The sequence below is a fragment of the Monodon monoceros genome, unplaced genomic scaffold (assembly GCF_005190385.1).
Source record: "Monodon monoceros isolate NGI ecotype Baffin Bay Population unplaced genomic scaffold, NGI_Narwhal_1 Super_Scaffold_16, whole genome shotgun sequence".
Classification (NCBI taxonomy): Eukaryota; Metazoa; Chordata; class Mammalia; order Artiodactyla; family Monodontidae; genus Monodon; species Monodon monoceros.
The window spans coordinates 52,635,323-52,646,676 of NW_021703772.1; the positions used below are offsets into that span (position 1 = coordinate 52,635,323).

Genomic DNA, 11,354 nt, shown 5'->3' on the forward strand with positions numbered 1-11,354 from the left:
CTTCTCAGCTAGGTTGGGAACTGACTTATTCTCACTTCATAGGCATAAAGAGTAACTTGATAATAATATATCAGGGAACCCATGGCAGAGTGGTCCTAGGAATGTTTGCCCATCATCCTCTCAGCAAACCACTGGCAAAGTTTCTAGAAACTCAATCAGTTATCAAGTTACTACCATTTATTAAGCAAGCCAAGTGGTACCGGTCTCTGGATCAGGATATCCAGGGGTAAAGAGGCCTTTTCAAACTGCAGACATAGTCCCTGCCCATCCACCCTTATCCTCCCACATCACTTAGCAGAGACACCACAGTTAAAACTACATAACCCATTTAAAGTGTTCTAGGCAGTCACAGTTCCTGATTACAAACAACAGAAACAATACTGGCTAAATTGAGCAGAAAAGGAACACGTTGGAAAGCTCTTGCATAGCTCACAGAACTCATCAAAAGTGTGAAGAACCAAACTCTGAAAAGAGAACACAGCAGATTCAGACTGCAGCCGTGATCTGCTTGGGCCACCAGCTGCAAATTCTACAATAGCTGTTTCACTGCCCTCTACCTGCTCTCCATCACAGAGGGAGAACCAAACTCTCTCAGTGTCTGAGTGCCTTCAGGAGTCTAAATGCCCTGAAGTTGTGGACAGTGGGTGAGCTGAGTTCATACGCTCACCACCTCTATGAACAGGGAGCTGGGGATTCTCCTGAAACAGGAAATGAGTTCCAGCGCTAGGCAGAATTAAAAGGCAACAATGCTTGCCACACAAAGTGCCATGCTGAACCAACAAATGCAGGCGTACAAACTGACAAACTGTAGCCCAGAGCCCAGGGAAAATGATGGCTTGTGATAGGATCTTCCCTCTGGGGTTGGTCATCTGCTAAGAGAAGAGATGGTGAAGATGCTTGTGAAACTGTCTCAAGGAAGAATAAGGAATAACAGAAAAGAAAAAAAAAAGTAGGAAGGAATGAAGGAAATTTGAATGCCAAGAAATACAGAGAGGGAGATGTGATCAAGGATAGAATGTAAAGAGACCTGAGATGTAGGAAGAAAGATGCTGGAGGAAGGCATGTGAGGGCAAATGACCAAACAGAACGAACCCCCCCCCCAACACACACACACACAAGTTGTAGATCCTTGCTCTCTACAGTCATAATATTATTAGGTTAATTAATGAAGATTCGAAGATCAGAGAATTAGTACTCCTCAGGACGTATTACGTAGGCACTCAGTCATGCTTGTTAATATGGGGCAGGCTCATTGAATGCGGCAGCAGCTTTCCAGATTGCCATTTTCTCCTGCAGCGGACCTGGGCCTACGCTCCAGCAACCATGCCTAAGGGACCTGCAGTTCGCATTAATCTTGGCACCACCTATTCTTGTGTGGGTGCCTTCCAGCATGGAAAGGTGGAAATAATTGCCAATGATCAGGGGAACCGAACTACCCCAAGCTATGTCACCTTTACTGATACCGAACGATTGATTGGTGATGCTGCAAAGAACCAAGTCGCAATGAATCTCACCAACACGGTTTCTGATGTCAAACGCCTCACTGGACGAAGACTTGACGATGCTGTTGTCCAGTCTGATATGAAGCACTGGCCCTTCATGATGGTGAATGATGCAGGCAGGCCTAAGGCTTGAGTAGAATACAAGGGAGAGACAAAAAGTTTCTATCCAGAGGAGGTGTCATCCATGGCTTTGACCAAGATGAAGGAAATAGCAGAAGCCTACCTTGGGAAGACTGTTACCAATGCTGTTGTCACAGTACCCGCTTGCTTTAATGATTCTCAACGTCAGGCTACCAAAGGTGCTGGAACTATTGCTGGGCTCAATGTACTTAGAATCATCAATGAGCCAACTGCTGCTGCTATTGCCTACGGCTTAGACAAAAAGGTCGGAGCAGAAAGAAACGTGCTGATCTTTGATTTATGTGGTGACACTTTTGATGTGTCAATTCTCACTATTGAGGATGGAATCTTTGAGGTCAAATCTACATATACCCACTTAGGTGGAGAAGACTTTGACAACGAAATGGTCAACCATTTCATTGCAGAGTTCAAGCACAAGCACAAGCAGGACATCAGTGAGAACAAGAGGGCTGTCCGTCGCCTTCATACTGCTTGTGAGCATGCTAGGTGCACTCTCTCTTCCAGCACCCAGGCCAGTACTGAGATTGATTCCCTCTGTGAAGGAATTGACTTCTATACCTCAATTACCCGTGCCCGACTTGAAGAACTGAATGCTGACCTGTTCCGTGACACACTGGACCCTGTCGAGAAAGCCCTTCAGGATGCCAAGCTAGACAAGTGTCACATCCATGATATTGTACTGGTGGGTGGTTCAACCCACATCCCCAAGATTCTGAGACTTCTACAGCCTTCTACTGATGAGGCTGTTGCTTATGGTACAGTCATTTTATCTGGAGACAAATATGAAAATGTTCAAGACTTGCTGCTGTTGGATGTCACTCCTCTTTCCCTTGGAATTGAAACTGCAGGTGGAGTCATGACTGTCCTCATCAAGCACAACACCACCACTCCCACCAAGCAGACGCAGATGCAGACCTTCACAACCTACTCTGGCAACCAGCTCAGTGTACTCATTCAGGTTTATGAAGGTGAGCGTGCCATGACCAAGGATAACAACTTGCTTGGCAACTTTGAACTCACAGGCGTGCCTCCTTCCCCCCATGGTGTTCCTCAGATTGAAGTCACTTTTGATAATGATGCCAATGGCATCCTCAATGTCTCTGCTGTGGGTAAGAGCACAGGAAAAGAGAACAAGATTACCATCACTAATGACAAGGGCCATTTGAGCAAGGAAGACATTGAACGCATGGTTCAGGAAGCAGAGAAGTACAAAACTGAAGATGAGAAGCAGCGGGGTAAGGTGTCTTCGAAGAATTCTCTTGAATCCTATGCTTTCAACGTGAAAGCTACTGTTGAGGATGAGAAACTTCAAGGATAAGAACCAGACTGCAGAGAAGGAAGAATCTGAACATCAATCAGCAGAAGGAGCTGGAAAAAGTCTGCAACCCCATCATTACCAAGCTGTACCAGAGTGCAGGAGGCATGCTAGGAGGAATGCCTGGGGGCTTCCCTGGTGGTGGAGCTCCTCCATCTGGTGGCGCCTCCTCTGGGTCCGCCACTGAGGAGGTTGATTAAGTCAGCCTAGCATAGGTTTAGCATTGTTCCACAAAACACTGAAGGACCCAAATTTGTAGCAAATTCCATGGCAGTTTTAAAGTTGAGCTGCTATAGCAAACTGGGCATTCTTGATACTTGAACATGGAATGTGCACACAGGGAAAGGAAATAACATTGCACTTTATAAGCACTGTATTATAAGTGGAAAATACAATGTCTTAAATAAAACTGTATTTAAAATTGGCACCATAAAAAAGGGGGCAATTCATAAATATTAGTTATGTAAACATGCTACCTGTTAAATAATAACAAACTCTATTAGTTATTTTTTTTTTATTTTTTTAATTTCTTTAATTTCTTTTTTGGCTGCGTTGGGCCTTCGTCGCTGCATGTGAGCTCTCACTAGTTGTGGCGAGCAGGGGCCACTCCTCGCTGCGGTGCGCGGGCCTCTCACTGCAGCGGCCTCCCTCGTTGCGGAGCATGGGCTCCAGGTGCCCAGGCTTCAGTAGTTGTGGCACGCGGGCCCAGCAGCTGTGGCTTGCGGGCTCCAGAGCGCAGGCTCAGCAGTTGTGGAGCACGGGCCCAACTACTCCACGGCACGTGGGATCCTCCCGGACCAGGGCTCGAACCCGTGTCCCCTGCACTGGCAGGCGGATTCCCAACCACTGCGCCACCAAGGAAGCCCTAGTTATTTGTTATTAAAGGATCAGGATAACCTCCTTTACCTAAAGTCAACTATTTAAAGATATGAATCATCTCTACAGAAATACCTTCAGGGAACAACTAGATTAGTGTCTGATTGAAAAACTAGCCAAGTGGACACATAAAACTCACCATCACCGACGTGCGGTGAATAAAAAAATAAAAAAGCCTTAGCAGAGCTGGAATAACAAGTCAGCAAGGTTGAACACTAAGGCCTCTGCAGAGTGGCAAGGGTGACTCTAGGAGCAAAGGAGTGTTTTCTAGATACACAATGTAATTTTAAGCAAGGCAGATCTACCTTGGGATTGGTTTTAAAAAGAGAGCTGCATTTGAGAATCTCATATACTGTATCTCTGGCGAGGTATTAACAAGAACAACAGAAGCAGACCCCACTGACTAGCTTCTCACTACGCTGTGCCCCGTGCTAAGCATAACCTCATTTAGTCTCACAAAACCCCTGTGGGTTAAGATCACTAGTGCTTCCTTTTACCACTGAGGAAACCAAAGCATAGAGGGGCCAACTCTTGTCTAGTAAACTAACATGTGTTGAATACCTGTGACGTGGTAGACACATCACGGGGGCTTTGCATTACTCTATGTTTAGTAACCAGAAAGGAATGGATTCAAATACAGGTTTTTCCACTCAAAGCCCATATTTGTTCCACCGCTTGGTAGAATATCAACAATCACTTTTCACCCAGCAGGCTCCTGACAGAAAAGAGGAAGAATTAATACAAAGTGATGATGGGAGGGCAAGGGTATTGCTTATTTGTAACTGGCCAGACGAGAGAGAGGGCAGGTCACTGTGTCAGCTTTCAGGTTACCAAAAATAAACAGAGAATTAAGAAGTGAGCAGTGTGGCTGGCCCCTGAGTAGGGATTTGTAATAATGAGCATAATGTGTGTCTGTGTGTGCGCCAGCATGCAAGTGTGCATATACACATAGTATCGCTTAAGTGAACAATAGGCATCCTCTTACACTACTGCTTTACTAATTAAGTACAGTACAGTATAGTGGTCCCACTTACCTGCAGGGGATACGTTCCAAGACCCCCAGTGGATGCCTGAAACAGCGGATAGCACCCAACCATATTTTACTGTGTATTTTCCTATACATACCTATGATCAAGTTTATTTATAAATTAGGCACAGTAAGAGATTAACAACAATAACTAATAATAAAATAGAAAAAAATATACTGTAATAAAAGTTGTGTGAATGTGGTCTCTCTCTCAAAATATTTGAGTGTACAAATTTAAGGCTATTTCTATCTTAACTAAGTACTCATCACGCATTGTGGCTATAACTTTTGCATTTTGAGCTGTAACAGCAAAACTAGCATGAATTTCTCTTCCCTTCTTCACAATTTCATGGATAGAAGATTCTTTGTTCTTTTAATATTATTTATTTATTTTTGGCCGTGTCAGGTCTTAGTTGTGGCATGTGGGACCTTTGTTGAGGCATGCGGGATCTTTCATTGAGACGCTCAGGCTTCTCTCTAGCTCTGGCGTGCAGGTTTTCTCTTCTCTAGTTGTGGCATGCAGGCTCCAGGGCACGTGGGCTCTGTAGTTTATGGCACACGGGCTCTAGTTGAGGCACACGAGCTCAGCAGTTGTGGCACGCAGGCTTAGTTGCTCCACGGCATGTGGGATCTTAGTTCCCTGACCAGGGATCGAATCTGCGTCCCCTGCATATTAAAGCAGATTCTTTACCACTGGACCACCAGGGAAGTCCCAAGAAAATTCATTCTTACAGTAGATCTTAGCAACCTCCGCAAACAATTTTTTTTCTTTCCTTATTAAGGTTAGAACTTTCACCTTTTCACTTAGAGGAAGCACTTTACTATGGCTTCTCCTCGGCTTATTTGAATTGCCAGCATCACAACTCTCGAGGCCATTATTTCGTAAAATAATGATAACTTGAACATTGGATACCAAAAATAAGTGGAGAACTAAGGAGTGTGCAGTGTATCCCCTGAGGAGGATTTGTGTGACAGTCCATCCGATAACCAAGATGGCTACTAAGTGACCAACAGGCAGGATATACTGGATAAAGGGGTGATTCTTGTCTGGGTGGGATGGATAAGAACAGTGCGAGAGATCATCACACTACTAAGAACAGCACACAATTTAAAACTTATGAATCATTTATTTCTGGTACTTTCCATTCAATATTTTCAGACCTTGGTTGACCAAACCTGGTAACTCAAACTGCAGAAAGAGAAACCACAAATAAGAGGGGACTACAATAGCTAATATATGACAGAGGAGTGATAATAACAATAGTAATAGAGGAATAATTTTTAACTGTAATGTCAAAACACATAGGTTTTCCATATTCTTTCATGGAATGTACCACATGTATTGTTACTAATAATAAAGTACTAAAACTTAATTGAATAATTTAGTTTCCTTCTTAGATCAGAGCAGATACAAGGTTATACCTATAATATGGCTCTCTCTGGGTTTGGTCAGTCTGAGTTTAGTCAGAAAAACAGAGCCCCTGCAATTATTCTAGGAATAAAGGATTCAATATAGAAATTAAGGTTTATACAAATGTGGCAGGAACTGGACAGTTGTAGGCACTGGAACAAAGAAACAATCACTAGTGATTTCAAAGCCCTGGAATGGCTGGGAAAGTTGGGCTTGTGGTCAGTCCAAGAATATGTCTTGTCTGGCCACCTGGCCTGCAAAGCGGGAGCTGGTGGGAAAGTCTCTGATGCTGCTTCATCTGGTGGCTTCCCAGGATAATGGTTTTCTCTTTCCTTTCTCCCTTTGCCTCCCAAACCTTCCACAAGTACTTTTCTTCAGCAAGCTAGTCTGAAACCAGACAGGAAAGGGGATCTGGGAAACAAGTCCCCAGTGTCAGAAGGGAGTAGTGGTGATGCTGAGTCAACACCCCACTGGAGTTATGATATCTACTTTCTTAAGAGGGAGAGAAAGTGTGAAGTTAAAGCTAAGACACCAAGAATTGCATACAAGGGGCTATCACCTGTATGAATGTGTCCTTAACAATAAAGGAAAAATAAAAAGAGTTTGAGACATCTGTGATGAGATGTGTGCCTGAGTGGCCTCTGACTACTGAAGGCTGCTGTAGAGCCAATTGAAATATAGCTGGATCATCTCTTTCCATAGAGTGAGGTCACTTTTTTAGTTTTAATTTTTTCATGCTGGACACCACAGAGGGAGAAAAGGAAGGTGATCAAATCAACCTATACGTCTTCTGACATCATCAACCTCAGGAGAAAAATAAGAATGGGCCATCATATCATCACCTGTAGAAGACTATCCCAAGAGCCTCACCTGCATAAATTCCCCTTGTGACACTGACGCTGAATAGGCCAGGTTGCTTTTCCACCACTGCTCTGATAGGACACTGAAAACCTGGGCAATTTAGCTCACTTATAAAACTAGCACCATAAAGAAAATCATTTAAAAGCAGCACTAAAAATTCAGGGTATACTCCCTTACACAGATGAAAACTTACGACCTTTTATTTATTTTTATTTTTATCTTTTTTACATCTTTATTGGAGTATAATTGCTTTACAATGGTGTGTTAGTTTCTGCTTTATAACAAAGTGAATCAGTTATACATATACATATGTTCCCATATCTCTTCCCTCTTGCGTCTCCCTTCCTCCCACCCTCCCTATCCCACCCCTCTAGGTGGTCACAAAGCACCGAGCTGATCTCCCTGTGCTATGCGGCTGCTTCCCACTAGCTATCTACCTTACGTTTGGTAGTATATATATATCCTCTGGTAGGACAGTGCGAGAGAGAGAGACAAACTCTCTCGCTTTGTCACAGCTTACCCTTCCCCCTCCCCATATCCTCAAGTCCGTTCTCTAGTAGGTCTGTGTCTTTAATCCTGTCTTACCCCTAGGTTCTTCATGACATTTTTTTTTTTCTTAAATTCCATATATATGTGTTAGCATACGGTATTTGTCTTTCTCTTTCTGACTTACTTCACTCTGTATGACAGACTCTAGGTCCATCCACCTCATTACAAATAGCTCAATTTCATTTCTTTTTATGGCTGAGTAATATTCCATTGTATATATGTGCCACATCTTCTTTATCCATTCATCCGATGATGGACACTTAGGTTGTTTCCATCTCTGGGCTATTGTAAATAGAGCTGCAATGAACATTTTGATACATGACTCTTTTTGAATTATGGTTTTCTCAGGGTATATGCCCAGTAGTGGGATTGTGGGGTCATATGGTAGTTCTATTTTTAGTTTTTTAAGGAACCTCCATACTATTCTCCATAGTGGCTGTACCAATTCACATTCCCACCAGCAGTGCAAGAGTGTTCCCTTTTCTCCACACCCTCTCCAGCATTTATTGTTTCTAGATTTTTTTGATGATGGCCATTCTGACTGGTATGAGATGATATCTCATTGTAGTTTTGATTTGCATTTCTCTAATGATTAATGATGTTGAGCATTCTTTCATGTGTTTGTTGGCAGTCTGTATATCTTCTTTGGAGAAATGTCTATTTAGGTCTTCTGCCCATTTTTGGATTGGGTTGTTTGTTTTTTTGTTATTGAGCTGCATGAGCTGCTTATAAATTTTGGAGATTAATCCTTTGTCAGTTGCTTCATTTGCAAATATTTCCTCCCATTCTGAGGGCTGTCTTTTGGTCTTGTTTATGGTTTCCTTTGCTGTGCAAAAGCTCTGAAGTTTCATTAGATCCCATTTGTTTATTTTTGTTTTTATTTCCATTTCTCTACAAGGTGGGTCAAAAAGGATCTTGCTGTGATTTATGTCATAGAGTGTTCTGCCTATGTTTTCCTCTAAGAGTTTGATAGTTTCTGGCCTTACATTTAGGTCTTTAATCCATTTTGAGCTTATTTTTGTGTATGGTGTTAGGGAGTGATCTAATCTCATACTTTTACATGTACCTGTACAGTTTTCCCAGCACCACTTATTGAAGAGGCTGTTCTTTCTCCACTGTACATTCCTGCCTCATTTATCAAAGATATGGTGACCATATATGCATGGGTTTATCTCTGGGCTTTCTATCCTGTTCCATTGATCTATCTTTCTGTTTTTGTGCCAGTACCATACTGTCTTGATTACTGTAGCTTTGTAGTATAGTCTGAAGTCAGGGATCCTGATTCCTCCAGCTCTGATTTTCGTTCTCAAGATTGCTTTGGCTATTCAGGGTCTTTTGTGTTTCCATATAAATGGTGAAATTTTTTGTTCTAGTTCTGTGAAAAATGCCAGTGGTAGTTTGATAAGGATTGCATTGAATCTGTAGATTGCTTTGGGTAGTAGAGTCATTTTCACAATGTTGATCCTTCCAATCCAAGAACATGGTATATCTCTCCATCTATTTGTATCATCTTTAATTTCTTTCATCAGTGTCTTATAATTTTCTGCATACAGGTCTTTTGTCTCCTTAGGTAGACACCATATTAACAAATTGAAGGAGAAAAACCACATGATCATCTCAATAGATGCAGAGAAAGCTTTCGACAAAATTCAACACCCATTTATGATAAAAACCCTGCAGAAAGTAGGCACAGAGGGAACTTTCCTCAACATAATAAAGGCTATATATGACAAACCAACAGCCGACATCGTGCTCAATGGTGAAAAACTGAAAGCATTTCCATTAAGATCAGGAACAAGACAAGGTTGCCCACTCTCACCACTCTTATTCAACATAGTTTTGGAAGTTTTAGCCACAGCAATCAGGGAAGAAAAGGAAATAAAAGGAATCCAAATCGGAAAAGAAGAAGTAAAGCTGTTACTGTTTGCAGATGACATGACACTATATATAGAGAATCCTAAAGATGCTACCAGAAAACTACTAGAGCTAATCAATGAATTTGGTAAAGCAGCAGGATACAAAATTAATGTACAGAAATCTCTGGCATTCCTATACACTAATGATGAAAAATCTGAAAGTGAAATCAAGAAAACACTCCCATTTACCATCGCAACGACCTTTTAAAATAAGGCAGTATTTACTTTTTAAGTGAGGCGGCATATGCCTTATTATTATTTAATATTTAATGAAGGCCATCAGCGTGCTAGGTGTTATACATCACTCTGCACAGAAAGTTGGGTGTGTATATATAGGAGGCTGGCATCCTATAATTAAAAAGTTGGGTGTGTATATATAGGAGCCTGGCATCCTATAATTAAAGTCATGCAGCATACAGGAGAATGGACCATACTCCAGAAAGGTCAGATGAACAACACTAATCATAACTGGTTTATATACTTCATTTCCACTAACTGAGGTTTCATCCTTCTTGATACCGAAACATTTATATTATACTTCACTGCTTATGTGGGACTTATTGAAAATTCTGACTACCTGGAAAAGAGTTAAGCTTTCTCTGTCCAGTTGTACATTGCCCTTAAACCAAACTTTCTTTAATATGTGAAATAATCTATCTCTATTTTATGAGCTGTTGATGTAGCACAATCTGTTTTAAAGAGGGACAGTAGCTGCATTAGACACAATATTTGTCAAGGAGAGAAAATATTTTAAGTTGAAAAAAATCTAAAACTAAAAGAAACTAATGAACTATGTGTCAAAAACTGTGCCAGACACTTTCTCAGATGATTTGCCTAACAAGGATAGTTCTTCCATCTTAGAAACACCATATCAAAGATTATGATCAGTTTTAAGTACTGAAAATCAGGATTGCAAACAGAAATAGTATTGGGGGACATGGGTTTTAATATAATGCACAAATACACCCAAAAAGCTCTTTGTAAATGAAAAAGAGTTCCTTCAAACAGCCATTTCTGTGCCATTCCATGGGAAATTTTGTTTTGTAGGAGAAAACAGATAGTAACAACATCTCAGTTCATTAGTTCTGAGGCCTAGCTTCTACAAGTTCTTAGAAAATAAGCTAATCTTCAATAAGGATGGTTGAATTTGTATAATTTAAGGTACAGATGAGAAAAACATTCCCAAGCTCAGGTGCTTGTACATTTTTTATAGTACAACAGTTTCCCGTGTACTAATTGATTCAGAAGACATTTCTATTACTTCCACAGCTGGGGCTGGATATAATCAAGAAGAAATACTGTGTTACCCAGAAATAAACAAAAGTTAATGGAACTTTCGTTGAGCCACAAAGAGAGTATTTTCAGCGTTTGGCTATGAGTTCAATTTCACACTTGAGAACTTTCTAGTCTGTCCTCTTTTCCCCTGGTGAGTACCACTAACACTTCAAAGAAGGATGGATAAAACTGAGCCAATCTGACAGGAGCAATGTCTCTCAGGAAAGAAATACAGCTGCCAAAGAAGGCAAATGAGAACTTTATACAAGCATAAAGCCAGCAGGGCATCTGGAGACATCACATTTCATTGCTCTTTTCTGTTGACTATAAGATATAAAAACAATCATTTGCCACTGGGGAGATGTTTCATGAATTGAGTGTTATAATTCTATAAGTGGATACTATGTTTTTAGGGGAATAAATAAACTTTTCAGGAAGATTTTTTTTTTCATATTCTGATCATAGAGCAGGTTCTAGTAAT

The 11,354-nt window shown here is 41.2% G+C and overlaps 1 pseudogene; it reads left to right on the forward strand.

Annotated features, from left to right (window-relative positions):
• The first annotated feature begins 791 nt into the window (after positions 1–791).
• On the forward strand, positions 792–3,554 carry LOC114897272 (annotated as a pseudogene).
• The last annotated feature ends 7,800 nt before the right edge of the window (positions 3,555–11,354 follow it).